A 16858-nucleotide genomic window follows, 5' to 3' on the forward strand; every position below is an offset into this window, starting at 1 on the left:
AGCTATTGCCCGGCCAAGATCTGAAGGAGACGCTTCCTCCTCTAGGCGGGCAAGTAGTTATTAGGATAGAGGGGTGTGGGAGGTGGTGTTGCGACCGGTCAGGCTCCTGACCCAGAGACCGTTGAGGAGGACATCAGTGACGTGCAGACAGTACTCGATGATGATGAAGCCAATCGCAATTGGGAGCCGGGTTAGGAAAGGGCATTGTCATCATTAGGAGAAGAGGGTAGCAGCTTGCCCGTGAGGCGGCAGGTGGCAGCAGTGGGAGGTCGGAAGCTAAACGGGCACGGGGTAGACCACCCGCTTTGCAGCAGCCTACCTGCCCGGAAAGGAGTGGTGCAGGGGTTTACGGAAGCAGCGGCGGTAGCAGTTTAGCCAGTGCATAGTGTTGAGGGTAAAATCAGCTACTCGGCGGTGTGGCAGTTTTTTGTGAAGCCACCAGAGGAGGTCAACATGGCCATATATAGAATATGTGGGCAGAAGGTGAAGCATGCGTCAACATATGCAGCGTCACCATAAAGTGGCCTGGGAGAACTGTGGCTCCGATGTGGTGGTCTCAAAAGATCCAGGGCCCAAGCCCCAATGCATATGGCCCTAGTCAACGCCCCCTGCCCGCACTAGCACTAAATACATTTTACTTGCTGCATAGACACTATCAAATATACAGGAGTATACAGCAGCACATACCTCTCACATCCAGAGCCTCCCAAGTGGCGTCTCTACTGATCTTCTCTGTCATCATCTTCTACATTAGGTCAGGACAACTTCTCTCAGCCAGCCCTTGTCTCTGCAGAGTGTGACACACGGACATCTTAGCTTCCTCACATTTCTATCATCACCCCCAACAACCTGGAGTCCCAACAGTGTTCTCCTGCTGCTCGCTGTGCCCCCCAATACCCCCAAATACAACCCTGAAAGAAAAATTACTGCCATACAAATAGTCCCCCTGTAGTAATAGTGCTCCTCTAAGTCTCACCAATAGTAATTCCCTTCCAGAATGCCCCCATTAGTAATACTGCCCCCTACAGTGCCCCTAATTGTGATAATGCTCCCCAAGAGTGCCTCCATTAGTAGAAGAGCCCTCCAGTATTAATAATACCCTCACACAGCCCCACAGAAATAAGGCCCCCCTATTGTTCCCCAGTGGTAATAAAGCTCTCTACAGTCCCAATGTATAAACACTCTTATAGAGCCCCCTGTAGCAGTAATGTCCTTGTATTTATAATGCCCCCCTGCAGTGCCCCTATAGTTATAATCCTTCCTGTAGTGCCCTCCGAAATTATAATGCCCCCGATATTCCAACATACAGACCCAATAACATAATTTCCCTCCCTCCACCATATAGTCCCATGTAAATAACATCACACCATATCTTCTGCCTCCTCCAACATACAGTCCCATGTAACTAGCATCAATCCACTGTCTTCAGCCCCTCCAACATACAGTCCCATGTACAAAACATCATTCCCTCCCTTCAGCCTCATCCAACACACAGTCCCATGTAAGAAACATCACTCCCTCACAAACCGCCTCCATCATACAGTTCCATGTAAGGCTACATGCACACGAATGTAAAAAAATAAAAATAGGTGTTTAGAAGCAGATGCACTGTAAAAAATGGATGAATTCCATTGGCTTATCCCAGCCTCCCATAATGGCCCCAATTGTAAATAATGTCCCTCATAGTGGCCGCCAGCATTAATAATATGGCCCACAGCATTTTTTTTTTACTGCTCGCTCCTCACTGAATGCACCAGGACACGATGCGATCACGCTGGGAGCGCAGGTCCTTCTGCATCCAATGAGGAGTCTGTGTCTCTGTGCTTTGGATGAGGTGAGTATTTTTAGAATAATTTTAACTCATGAAATATCATTTATCCCCACTGTACCTGTTTTTATCAGCTGTTAAACGGGCACGCTCCTGTCTAGACGGCTGTTAAAAATGGCCCCATTGATTTCCCGGCCAAAAATAGGACATGTCCTATTTTTTGTTGGCCGCTATTTACTAGACCTTTAAAAAAATAAAAAAAAATAAAACAGCCATGTGAACAGCCACAAAGACTGCAATTGGTTATAATTGGTTATATATGGACGCTACTTAAACTGCTGTCACATGACCTAAATAACATCACTCTCCTTCAAGATACAGTCCCATGTAGATAACATCACTCCCCGCCCTTCAGCCCCTCCAACATACAGTCCCATGTAAATAATATCACTCCCCTCCCTTCAGCCCCTTCATTATTCAGTCCCATGTAAATAACATCACCCCATCCTCCCTTCAGCCCTTTCAATATACAGTCCCATGTAAATAATATCACTCCCCTCCCTTCAGCCCCTTCAATATACAGTCCCATGTAAATAACATCACCCCCCCTCCCTTCAGCCCCTTCTATATACAGCCCCTTGTAAAGAACATCACTCTCTCAACTAAGCAGGAAGGTGGTGTGAGAGAGCAGAACTACAACTCCCAGCATTCCTCTGGCTCTCACACTGTATCCATGCCTTCACTTACCTCTCCTCAGTCTGAGAAACCATCACAGTCAGGGTCTTCTCCACTTTTCACAGCTTAGCTCCACCCCCTCCCACACTTATCACATGACAGTGACATCATCGAAGGTCCTTCTCCACCACTGAGCTCTGCCTCTAGCACAGATCACGCTCCTGCAGTGCGTCCCTGCTTAGTAGTCACGCTTTTTTTCATTAGAAGGCAGTACATTCAGGGCCTGAGACAAAACATCTGGGGCCCAGGCCCCGAATGTTTTAACCTAGTGATGCCCATGGTGGTGGTCCAGCCTGTCGGAGCAACCGCTGCATCACCCAGTGGCACGCCGCACCCGATTTCGGGCAGTCAAGGCTCCACCACCTCAGCTGAAGGGAGCTGTTTGTCATTCCCATCATCCGCTGGTCCTGATGCTCCTGCTTCTCCTCGTCAGTCATTCCATCAGCAATCGATCACCAAAGCGATTGCCAAGAGACAGCAGTATGCGTGCACTCATCCAACGGCGCAGAAGCTAAGCGTGCTCCTGTCCAAGTTGCTGGTGCTGCAGTCCCTCCCTTTCCAATTGGTGGACTCTGCACTAGTGTTGATCACGAATATTCGAATTGCTAATTTATATCGCGAATATCGGCATTTCGAGAATTCGCTAATATTTAGAATATAGTGAAATATATTCGTAATTTCGAATATTCGAGATTTTTTAAAATCAGTACACATGATCCCTCCCTCCTTCTAGCTTGTGGGCCAATGAGAAGGCTGCAATATCTAGTGTTGATTGCGAATTTTCGTAATGCTAATTTTTATTGTGAATTTTTCAGTTGCCGACCAAGAAAATAATGACTGGAGATAACGAATTCTCGAATTCGCGAACATATGGCGAATATTCACCCAAATATCAGCGAAATATCACAAATTCTAATATTGACACCTTTGAGAGAACTGATGGCTTGTGCCGAGCCGAGGTGGAGAGTCCCAAGCTGTCATTTCTTTGCCAAAAAGGCAGTACCAGCCCTGCACACACATGTAGAACAGAAGGTGGGCCAGTCCTTGTGCCTGTCGGTGTCTACCAAAGTGCACGGCAGTGCCGAAGTGTGGAGCTGTAACTATGGTCAAGGACAATATATGTTCTTTATGGCCCACTGGGTGAATGTGGTTCCTGCACGGCCACACCAGCAACTTGGCCCAGTGACGCAGCTTTCGCCTCCACGTTCTCACGGCGTTGGTCCAGCGACAATGTCCGCCTCTGCCTCCTCATCCTCCAACATGTCCTCAGCCTCCACTGCAGGGACAAGTCACAGTGCCCCTCCAGCATACCACATGTGCAGGGCACGGCGGTGTCACGCTGTTCTGCACCTCATTTGCCTGGGCGAACTGAGTCACACAGGGGAGGAACTGCTCCATGTCCTTCAGCAAGTGATCGAATCCTGGCTTTCTCCACGACAACTGAAAATCGGAACCATGGTGACCGACAACAGGAAGAACATTGTGTCGGCGCTGTGTCAAGGAGCGCTGAGCCATTCGCCCTGCACACGTGTTCCATATGGTTGTCAAGCGGTTCCTGAAGTCTTCCACCCATCTGCAAGACATCCTAAAAATGGCCAGGAAACTTTGCATGCACTTCAGCCACTCGTACACCGCAAAGCACACCCTCCTTGAGCTGCAGCAGCAGAACGGGGTCCCTCAACATAGGCTGATATGCAATGTTTCCACCCATTGGAATTCCATCCTCTATATGATGGACTGACTAGAAACTAACAGAGAAAGGCCATCAGCGATTTCTTGATGATGCCAGCGGACAGGAGTACTCCCCTGTGTAACTTCGATGTCAGCCATTAGCAGATCATGCGTGACACCTGCCGTTAGCTCTGGACCTTTTAGGACGTGGCCCTCTGCGCTCACGTTCCACTGCCATAGCTGCTGGGGAGGGGTGGCAGGAGCAGTACCAGCTCCATCAGCAGCAGCCTGAGTCTTCAGTCGCTAATCAGTAGCTTTCTTCATCCACATAGTAAAGAAACTACTCACCAGCAGCAGCAGGTAGACCTGGGGCAGGACCTGAACCAGCAGGTGGTGACATACTTGGACAGCACCCTGCCAACCCACATTGAAGATCCGCTGGACTACTGGGCAGCCAAACTGGATTTGTGCGCGCAACTAGTGGAGTTTGCCCTGGAAAAGCTGTCCTGCCCGGCCAGTAGTGTGGCATCAGAGCGGGTGTTTAGTGCGGCGGGGGCCATAGATATCCCGAAAAGAACTTGCCTGTCCACCCAAAATGTAGAGAGACTGAGCTTTGTCAAGATGAATAAGGAGTGGATCAGCCAGGATTTCCAACCACCAATTCCTGATGCATCTGATTAGATCATCCATGCCGCCTCACCCAAACCTTGAAAAAAGAGACCGGTTTCTTCAGGCTACCTGCCTCAGCTACTACTCTGATGCTGCCACCTGCCAGATGCCACACAGCTGATGACAAGGGCTCCTTTTTTCACCCACCTTCGTCAGCGGGTACTGGTATTGCCACCCACCACCCTACTCTGTCACCGTGTCACTTTGTGGTCTCCTGATGCTGCTGCTGCCATCTCCACACTATGCCATCTTGGCACTCTGTGGCATCCTCCTGATGCTGCTACCACCTCCACACTCTGTCATTGGGCCACTCTGTGGTATGCTCATACTGCCGCCACCTCCACACTCTGTCATTGTGCCACTCGGAGGCCTCCTCATACTGTTGCCACCTCCAGACTCCATACTATGTCACCTTGCCACTCTGTGGAATCCTCCTGATGCTGCTGCTGCCACCTCCACACTCTGTCATTGTGCCACTCGGTGGCCTCCTCATATTGCTGCCACCTCAGGACTCTGTCATTGTGCCACTCGGTGGCCTCCTCATACTGCTTCCACCTCCAGACTCTGTCATTGGGCCACTCTGTGGTCTCCTCATGCTGCTTCCACCTCACCACTATGTCATAGGTCCACTCTGTGGACTTCTCATGCTGTTCCCACCCTCTGGTCCACTATTTCTCATGCTGTTCCCACCATGACTGGTCCACTATTTTGCCTTTCGGCCTGGCTGACATCACCATTTTTTGACCTTTTTTCTGATCTGTCAGAAGGAAGGAAAAATGAGACGTACAATGGATCCTGTCTGTGTAGCAGCTGTAACACCTGTATGGTCCCATCATGATTTGATAGCCAAAAGCAGGAGTGGGTACAAAACACAGCAGACATGCAAATATTCCATTTACGTGTCATCTGTGTTTTAAATCCACTCCTGTTTTTTTGGCATTAGCAATACTGATGGATTATTGAGCAAATGCTGACCAAGTGAAGGCAGATGCTCCACAGACAGGATCCGTTTTTTGTTGGTTATTGTTCTGACGGATCAGAGGAAGGGCAAAATAATCAGTGACATCAACACAAACTTACTGCTGACACCCTCTCCCCTCTGTCAGGGGGGCTCTACTTGTATAAGCGTTTAATAGAACAGGTTCTGTAGACATCTATGTGGAATCAGCTGACGACGGTGTAAAAGGAGTGCCCTTCTTCTTGGCGCCAACATCGACCTGTAAGGCTGAGTTCACACTTGAGTTATTTGGTCAGTTTTGGCCCCGTGACTGCCCAAATAAGTGAAGTGTGTAGTGATTCTAAGAGCGACGCCTATCATGTACATGTCATACGGACTCACATTATTATTTCACTACCAAAGCAGACTCCCTATTCGTGTTACTGCAAGGCACAGTGTTCTACACCACTATAAAGGCTCTCTGCAGCCAGGAAATAGCCGTTTTTAAACGTAATTCGCTGCAAATTTATTCGTATCGAAGCAAAATTTCCTCAAAAATTTGGCAACTCATTTTTTTCTTTTTATTCGCTCATCTCTAGTTACAATCCCCCAACACTAGCACTGAGTGAATATCCTTTATCTTCTATAATGGCCGATCCTGGTGGCCTATTTGACTAGTAGCTTGCACCACCTTGATAAATTTTGCATCTTTTGCAGCAGCATATAGGGATTTTCTACATTATTGTTCATAACTACACCCCATTATGTCAAGGGTCTGATCACCTTTGAGTTCCTGGAGTGGAATAATCTTTCAATCTTACATCTGTTTGCATCTTCCAATGTATATTCGTCATGGACCCATACGAATCTTACTAGTCCATAACAAGTTAAATTTTCAGAAAAAAAGTGGACTCTGAAACAGCGACTACTGTACGTTGCACATCCACCAAATGATTTGTGACAACTTATTTTTCTGCAGAAGTGATCAGGAAACTCAAGCAGGTCTACAGAAGAGGAGCCAGGTCCAGGGATAAAGAGCAATTCATACATTGGCTTGATCTTCTGATGCACTTCATTATCGTGCAGGATCAGGGTGTTTTTCTTGTGACTCGTGCTTCTATCACTTCCACTTGTGTTCTGCTCGGTGGGGATTTGACTGCAGGTCATGAAGTGCTGTACAACACATTCCTGAGATTCGCGTTTTATGGCTGAGCCAATTATGGTGATACACAAGTGACCAATTGGTTGTGTAACTTTATTACGTGTCACAATTGAAAGCCGAGTAGAGTAGGGCTGAGCGAGTTTGCTACAAACAATCTCGATTTTTTTTTCCCTAAAGGGGTATTCCAGGATTTTAATATTGATAGCCTATCCTCAGGATGGACCATCAATATCTGATAGCTCTCTCCTTATTACAGCTTAAAGGGGTTGTCCGGGTTCAGAGCTGAACCCGGACATACCTCCACTTTCACCCAGGCAGCCCCCCTAAACAAAAGAGCCCTTGCCCTGCGCGATCTAGCGCAGGGCAAAGGAGAGCATCGGAGCATGAAATTCTGAACCCGGACAACCCGGACAACCCCTTTAAGAGACATTTGAAGGATGAAAATGAGCATATGCTTCCACCTCAGCGAGGTGGACAGAGAAATAAGAAAAATAACAAACAGCAGGTGGTGCTATACAGATACATTTTATTGAATAACTGGCTATGCTAAATTTTTTATTACATGCAATTACAAAAGTATTCAGATCCAGGTGCTGATTTGAAAACTGTAGATTTTTTTTTCAATGGCTGTAATTTTTTCAATTTTAGCATCAATGTGGCTGTGTGAGGCCTTGTTTTTTGTGGGGCAAATTGTATTTGTTAGCGACACCATTTTGGGGTACATATAACTTATTTATTATAACTTTTATGAACTTTATTCAGGATCAGTAATGGGTAAAAAAGCATTTCAACTTGCCCATCTGGGCACTAACTATACGTCAGGTTACCTCCCCTAGATACTTCAAATCCAACACAGGTAGGATCAGTCTTTGCACAGCCACTATAGGTTATGCAGCTTCCAGGCACCTCCACGAACGAGGCTCCCAGCCCTGTCTTTATTCCCACAGCAATAAGCCCAGCAGCTACACCTGGGTTAATCTCAGGCTAGGGGAAAATGCCTTACTGGAGTGGGGAGGGAATAGCAGGTACCTCTACCAATCTACCCACCATTCCATAAAAATCCAGGCCCATGAAATACTTTAAACCAAAAATGTCTCAGCTAACTACACTTTGCTGAAACCACCCAACTTTCCTGGATTCTTTTACATCACCCATCTGAGCAGTATGGGTGGGATATACACCCCCTCCAGTACTTTACCCGACACTGTGTTACACACCCTAAACCCATCCCCATCTGCTGGTAGTGAAATAATAGGCAGAAGTTCATGAGTAACCATGCAATACATGGTCACTCAGTGTCAGCTGCCTTTTATAAGTGTCAACCCCGTTTATGATATCCATAAACCCTAATGGGGTACATAGACGATGGTTGTACTGGGTTAACAACCTCTTTAAGATGTCTGACACATTTTGTAGAGGAGAAAGAAAATAGTTCTCAAGATAAGAGCTGCTACAATGTAGAAGCCATACTGAATGTTGATTACAATACAAGTAGAATTAATAGAGCAGCTGGAGATGAGTGTGATGATTTTGTGGGAGGCACTGACCTGAGAGAAATACAATAGATCAAGATGGACAATTCATGGTACCAATTAAAAACTGCTCTACAGTGTTAAGTTAACTTGTTAGTAAACATGTCCTTTCTGTGCTATCTTCTCAGCTTCGCCCAGCCATCATCCGTCAGTTTACAGTACTCCTTCTACATGACGTGGGTTTGTAATTAATGTTGAAGCATGAAGCAGGCCTGGCCATATAATGACATAACTTTGCATGAAGAAGGGGGAATATAGGCATATTCAGGATAGGACTGTATCATGTCTAAGGGTGGCTGGAGACAGTCTTCACATCTTGGAAGCTGTGATGGGATAATATACAACCGGCTGTATACATAACAATAGACCGTTATCCATCCAGAAAATTCTCAGTGCAATTTTCCACTTTATTCCCAATCATAGTTGATGGCTTAACTGTCGGACAGGAATTTATGATGTGTGTATGTAGCCTCCGGCACTGAGGACGTGTGGAAAGATTTGAAGATTTGGGCTCTCAGGTTATGTCCTCCCTGAGCAGATGTTGATTTTTTTCTGATGATGTCATTCTGTTGACTGTATTGTTTTGAGGCACACCATTCTGCCTAGTCATTCCAGGACCAGTACTTTTTCACCCGATCTAGACTGACAGCATGTCATTAAGTATTTTACTACAAAACACAAGGACAACCCCATCTCAGATTTAAATCATCTCGACTATCAGCTGAACAATCTACCGTATTTTTCACCCAATAAGATGTCCCCCCTCCTAAAGTGGGGGAAAATCTCAGTACGTCTTATAAGGTGAACACTAATGAGCGCTTCGATTATGGAAGCACTCATTAGTACAGAGGGACTGGAAAACCATAAATACAGCTCTCCCTGTGCTGGATCTGTACTCACCTCTCCCTGGTCTTCTCCTGTAGGATCCTCACGCTGTGCTGTGACCTGCGCACAGTGTGAGGACATTGATGAGTTCTGTGACCTCACGCTGTTAGGCGCTGGGTCACAGCACAGTGCGGCAGAAAGAGTGCTGGATGTTAGGAGCGGCGGCAGCCGAAGTATGAGAGGTAAGTTGATTTTTGTTTGTTTGCTCTGAGCATGGGGGTCAGAACTGAGGTCTGAATGGGGGTCATTCACATTGGGAGTCTGATCTAAGGTCTAAATGGGGGGTCTTATTCACACCGGGGCTCTGATCTGTGGTCTGATTGAGGCTCTTTCACATTGGGGGTCTTATCTGAGGTGTGAATAGGGGGGTTTTTTCACACTGGGGGTTTGATCTCAGGTCTGATTGGGGGTCTGATTAGAGGTTTGATTGGGGCTCTAAGCTGAGGTCTGATTAACATTGGTGGTCTGATTGGAGGTCTAGTTCTAAATATTTTTTTTCTTATTTTCTCCTCTAAAACCTAGGTGCGCCTTATGAGCAGATGCATCTTATAGGGCAAAAAATACGGTAGGTCCTATTCTCTAAACCCCAATGAGCTGAAGGGGGTAACCATGCTATTCAAGACTATGATGAGTTGTCCAGAGCTAGAGTTATTCTTTGCAATGGCTCTCTACTGTGATCTACTGTATTTAAGAAGGGACGGGGGTCCCTAGTGTTGGATCTACCTTCATAATGTCCATATACTGTGATGGAACATATAAAAATATGTTGTCCAAATTGGACTACATTTTTGCTGTCAACAGAAATTTAAAGTAGATCCTACTAGCTAGACAACTTTGTCTCAGTCTATTTGACAGTAAGATGATCACCTCAGGACCTTTAACAAGTGACCATGTAATACAAGATCTTCATGAGCTATCTAGAGAAGAAGCCATTCTTTGCTCTACACTGTGGTTAATCAAGGGAGGTCCCAAGTGAGGACCCAGCTCCTTAAGATCTATATGCCTTAATAGGATACATGGCAATCGGTTATCCAGTGGGGGCAACTTCTCCACTAAAGCCTATCCTAAAATTTCAAACATTTATTCGGATATCCATACTTTTTATTACCATGTGAAGACAGCGATTTTGTGACTTCTTCTAATGGAATAAGGCTACATGGGTCATCGTATGACATTTTGTTGTTCTTCAGTCAATGAATTGCTAATGTGGACTATTTTTTGATAATTCTCCTGTGGTCGAAGAATCTTAAATTTTTTGTAACACATAGAGACGCTACTGTAACATCTAACTCTAGCATCGGGCACAAAATTGTCAGGACAGAGAGGGAGATTCAGCCCAAACAAAAGTGGGCAGGGAATACCGGTCTAGTATGTGCACATTTGTGCAAAGACGAAGTCTTTAGCCATACTGTAGCTGAAACACCAGAGAAGCCAAAGGAGAGAACCAGAAACACGAGATGAGAAGTTACCACCTTGAGGTTCCACTGCTCAGTACCATCAACAGTGTCAGAACCAGCTGCATAGCAAAGCAGCTGTCAGCAAGCAGAGCTTAAAGGAGCCCAGGAGTCCACAAGCCACAGCACTGCTGGAAAACATGGACAGGCCAGATCATGGGAGAGACAACCCCAAAAAAAGTAACTTGGTGTCTAGAGAGGCAAAGCACTATGGTATTATCAGTACATGTGAAACCACTATATCAACCAATTGCTGTGACTTTTAGCTAAACCTAAGGGTGTTACCCTGGCAGATCCTTGGTATTCATCCTTTAATACTTTGCTGCACGGGACTCATCAGGACACTACCTCTTGGAGTAGTCCCAGTGTGGTTGACAGCTCACCCATGGGAGTCACAGACACTGTTGCAGAGCACCCAGGGTTAAGGCAAAACACATAGTCAGTAACAGGCAGAGGTCAGGGCAGCGGAATTTCTGCAGATTCGTGAAACAGGTCTGAGGTCAGGACTGAAAGCAGAAGGTCGCTATGGTAAATAGGCACAGGTGGAGTCAGGCAGCAAAGGGTCAGAATCTTGTAAACAGGCAGAGGTCATTACATGGGCAGACAACAGGAACAAACACCTCAGCAAGGATATAGCAAGTTAGAAATCTTATTGCTCAGGCAAGGGATGAGACAAAACAGCATGGCATATAGCAGAAGCTGATTAGCAAATTGGAAACAGCCTATCAGCAGCACACAGAGCCAAGGTGGAGTTTAATGAGGAGACACGGAGCCCATGCTCACCTGAAAATAGCAGGGCAGCAGCAGGCACAAGCTGCAGATGTAATAGAATATAGTTATGATGTTTTCCTCAACTCAATCAAAAGTGATTGCTGAGTTGCAGTGAATGGTCAGGTATTATATTATTATATTATAGCCAGAGCTGGTTAACTTCCTATAACATGGACTGGACTTGGCTCTCACATGACTGTATGCACTATATGCCTCTGAATATGTCACGAATGCCTGGGAAAGCTAACTAAAGGGCTTTTCTACCCAGAACAACCTCTTTGCAGTGGTCCGGCTCCTAGTACCAGCCCTTTCAGATCTACTGTGGAAACTATACACTAGACGGTGATGTAACACTAGACTGATGAAAATGGTTGACTAGGTCACGTCACCATTTTTTATTGTCCTGAAGCTTTTGCAAGATTCTTTCATTGTTCCTTGCTTACCACGCTGCCATATGATAAGAACGCTCCTTATATGGTTCAACTGAAGAACCTTTAAAAGGAAACTGTCACCACGATTCTGGACTATTATCAGCAGTAATACATGAGTGGTACTGCACATAAGGAGCCCATGTGTGCACTCAGCTGCGCTGAACTACACAGTCGGGACTGCTGCGCTGTGCTAACATATTGGAGAGGACTCCTGTGCACAGTAACAGTAGTCCCGACAATGTATTTTAAACGCTGACGACGGGGGAATGAGGGGCAATAAGAAAAAGAAAAACTTCTGGACCCATCCTCTGAAGTGCTACTTATTTATTACTGCAGGTAATAGTCCAAGGTCCTGGGGACAGATTACTTTTAAAGTCTTAGGCACCAGATTCAGAGATATGAAGCTCCAGGAGAGTGATGTGGCACGTTTACTTAGAGTTTAGATGGTTTGACTTTTTTTTAAAGCAAAGTCTTGATGGTTCACCTCCACCTCCTTAAGATGGTGCCTAGAGTGCCAGGTGAAGCTTTGGATGTCTTACTATCACTTTATCTGCAACTTTTTAGGAATGTTCCTTCTGCTGGATGATTGACTCTTTTACAATGGCCCAGATTTCCTCCCTGCATTAACTCCCTCCCTTCATCCAGAAAATGTGTCACTTATTTCAACGACTGACTCGTGTAACCTAATTGCCAGGAAATTCCGTCCCTTTTAGCAAATTGTGTTGCACCTGTACAAACTTCAATCTACCACAAAGCAGGGATTGAATACATATGCGAACAACATGTTTTAGATAGAGCCTTCTTCTAATTCTTTAATCGATCATTTTTTAAATCAAATATTAAAATTAAAAGAATTTTTGGGAATAGAGTGTAATTAAAGTAACAAATTAGCCATGATTAAGGCTACTTTCACACTAGCGGCACGGACCTCCGGCAGGCTGTTCCGTCGTGTGAACAGCCTGTCGGATCCGTCCTGCCGCTAGTGAACGTGTGCCCCCGGACTGCCACTCCGTCCCCATTGACTATAATGGGGGCGGGAGCAGAATTGCGGCGGAGACACGGCAGCGCACGGCGAGAGGCTGCCGGAATAAAACTACGACATGTCCGACATTTATTGCGGCAGCCTCTTGCCGTGCGCTGCCGTGCCTCCGCCGGAACTCCGCCCCGCCCTCATTATAGTCAATGGGGACGGAGTGGCAGTCCGGGGGCACACGTTCAAACAGCAGGTGGCGCGATACAGATACATTTTATTTACTGGCTACAGTATAAAACATTTTTAATTATATGCAATTACAAAAGTATTCAGTATCATACACCATTAGTCTACATACACCTGTGATTTTGGAAGCAAAAGAGGCCTGAAGAAGTTGAATCAAATAAACGGACATGTTGAAGTGCATGTAGGTTACCCACTATGTCTTCTTCATGTATCTCCAACGTGTACATATTATTGGATTTTTTCTTATTAAACTCAATGTAATCTTTAAAATCATAGATTTAAAAAATGTAATAAAACTATTTTCAATTGTCTCCTAGATGTCCTTGCAAAGTAAAGTAGATGTAGTTCATTTTCCAGCTGATAGAGGGCGCACTGTGAGTGAAGTTGGATTGTGCACACATGCAGCACCAGTCCTAATGGTTCACTTCCATCATCCTGATGTCTTCACTGTGTTTAAATAGATGAAGGTCCATACATGTTCAGTACCCCAACATGCATAATATCATATCAAACAAGCCGAAGGGTTAACATGAAGGTCCTGGGCCCCAATGTAAAATCTGTAATATAGCCCTGTGTACCATTCATACTACTGGTGACGTCTTATCTTTGAGTTCCCTCAAGTTTAGGATCTGGGTGTGACCCATCTTTGGGATCTTCACCTATCAATGAGAACTTCCATAATTGAAGTGCAGTGAAATATTGGCTGCTACTGCCCAGCTTCTAATGCAATAGGAGGATCATGAGTCCTGTCCATCAGGTGTAGGACCACCATTCTCTGGCATTTATATAGATTTACCTATAAGGCTATATCAGTGTAGACCAGGGATGCTCAACCTGTGGCCCTCCAGCTGTTGCTAAACTACAACTCCCAGCATGCCTGGACAGCCTACAGCTATTAGGGCATGTTGGGAGCTGTAGTTTTGCAACAGCTGAAAGGCTGAACATCCCTGGTGTAGACCATGGGACATTTTCCCAACATATACACCAATGAGATTAGACAGTTTGACCCAAACAGTACTTCACACTCTTTTCTCTCGAGTTTTACTTAGCCGGAGGATATTACTGTAAAATGTGGATGTGAGGATGATGTACTTTCTCTACTTTTTAGAAAAAATACATCTGATATATATTGTCCAAAAGAGCCAATGACAACCGTATATTGGTTGCAACATTTTTCACAAGTGTCCAGTAAATATTAAACAATCAAAAAATGTGATCTGTCAGGTAACCTGAAACTAAAGGTACAATACAATAATCAATGGCCAATATAATGGTAAAATAAAGGTGGCACCAAATAATATTGTCTTCTGCTGGACTTTCAGGACCTATCATTGTGTCAAAGCCTGGGCGCACTGGTCTTGTACAAGAAGAGCATAAAAAATTCAATGTAGAATCGTAGATGTTGCACTTGTTAGAATCTTGGTCTCTAGTGATAGAAGACCACAGTGTGGATTATTCTATCCATTAAAGGAGTCTGTCAGCTCCGAAACAGACCCAAACTAGAGTAAGCTGTTTATAATGTGACCCCGAGTCCAGTTGTGTAATTTTTATCTTCATACTCACTTGCAGTCTGACGCTGTGGTCACACAAACCAGCAGTAAATCGCATTGAGAGGACTCTTGTGCTCACTCACATAATGGAGAGGACTCAAAGAGGAGTCCTCTCAGTACATTTACTGCCGGTTTGTGGGAGCACAGTGTCAGAATTAGTGATGGACGAACATTGGCCGAAACTGTTCGCGAACGCGTGTTCACGATCAAATTTTCGGGAAATCTGGAAACGCGCGTTTGCGGCGGGCCCCATTTACTTTAATGGCAGGCAAACCTGAAAAACCTTTAGGTCATATTTGCAGCCACCAAATACTTACTAGAAGTGCAAAAATAGTCCCACAACATGGACAGTGACATACCAGAGGGGGATCGATGGCAAAAATTCCCACAAAAAATATGTATTTTAATCATGGGCCATTTTTATGCGTCTTAAAGGGAAACTCTCAAAAATGTGCCCTGCTGCAGCCTAGAAATTTTTTATTTCCAATCGGTTTGATGTATACACGTTTTGTATCCTGCAGAGTCCATTAAAAAAATGCATACTTTAACGTAAATTTTTTTATGCCGCTGTATATACATAAGACAAGGACCATTCTTTGTTCTGTGTGGTGGCAGATATGTGTGGGCTGGCATGAGGAAATTCAATTATATGTGGTCGTCACAGGTGTTGAATTCCTCCGAGATCCATGCCTCATTAGTTTTTAGAAATGTGAGGTAGTCCACACTGTCGTGATCTAGGCGAGTGCACTAATCGGTCACGATCCCCCCTGCTGCACTGAACGTCCTTTCGGACAGGACACTCGACAAGGGGCAAGCCAAGAGTTCCATGGAAAATTGTGCCAGCTCTGGCCACAGGTCTAGCCTGCACACCCAGTAGTCCAGGGGTTCCTCGCTTCTCAGAGCGTCCACATCAGCCGTTAACCCGATGTAGTCGGACACCTGTCGGTCTAGGCGTTCCCTGAGGCTGGATCCGGAGGGCAGCTCTCGATGGGTTGGCTGCAAGAATGATCTCATATCTGAAGTGACCAACACATCTTCAAACCGCCCTCTTCTTGCAGGCGGGGTACGATTGGTACCCGGACCTGTTTCGCTGTGGGTGGAAATTCCTCTGCCAGCGCCCGCAACAGCAGAATGCAGCATCTCTCGCAGGAAGGCCTGGAAATGCTGCATTCTGCCAGCCCTCTGTGATGCTGGTAACATGTCTGCCATTTTGTGTTTGTACCGGGGGTCTAAGTACGTTGCCACCCAGTACTGGTCCTTGACCTTTATGCTTTTTATATGGGGGTCCCTCTTTGCACTAAATTGGAAGCGGTGGAGCGCCCTGGCTCCTGCTCATAACCCAGGAGAATGTCGTCCTCGGTCTCTTCCCCCCAGACACGGACAACACCAGGGATCCCCAAAAAGTTTAAAGCCCCCCTCAAAGCCTGCTCTTCTTGCTCCTCCTCCTCCCCCCAGCCACCCTCCTCCTCTGACTCCTCTTCAGACTCCTGCTGACTTGTCTCAGATGGAGTCGCCCCTCCTGGAAATTCATTCAGCATTGTGACTTCCTCATCTTCCAGCTCCTGCTCCTCGACGTCTTGATCAATGACACGACGCAATGCACACTCCAGAAAGAAGGCGTAAGGTACAATGTCACTGATGGCGCCCTGGCTGCGACTGACCAGTTTGGTGATCTCATCAAATGGCCACAAAAGTCTGCATGCGTCGCACATGAGCAGCCACTGGCGCGGTGAAAAGAAACCAAGCGCTTACAGAACCTGTCCTGCTTCAGAGTTCGTACAGGTAGTCGTTAACATCACGTTGCTGCTGGAGCAGCCTATCAAGCATATACAAGGTGGAGTTCCAGCGCGACGGGCAAGTCGTGTCACCGCTGAACATCAGCAAGGCGAGCCATGGCCGTGTAAGATCTTCTAAAATGGTGTGACACAGTGAGTGGTTGTGCCTGGAAAGTGACGTATTTTCCTCCCAGCATGTGCGGCTGGGCTGGTTTTCAGCCAGGTGAGGTCAAATATCGGACCGGAGTTTAAGTGCTGGTCCTGGTTTTGGCAGCACGTGGCTGTCCTTTAATAGGCAG

Source organism: Bufo bufo, chromosome 2 (genome assembly GCF_905171765.1).
Source record: "Bufo bufo chromosome 2, aBufBuf1.1, whole genome shotgun sequence".
Taxonomy (NCBI): domain Eukaryota; kingdom Metazoa; phylum Chordata; class Amphibia; order Anura; family Bufonidae; genus Bufo; species Bufo bufo.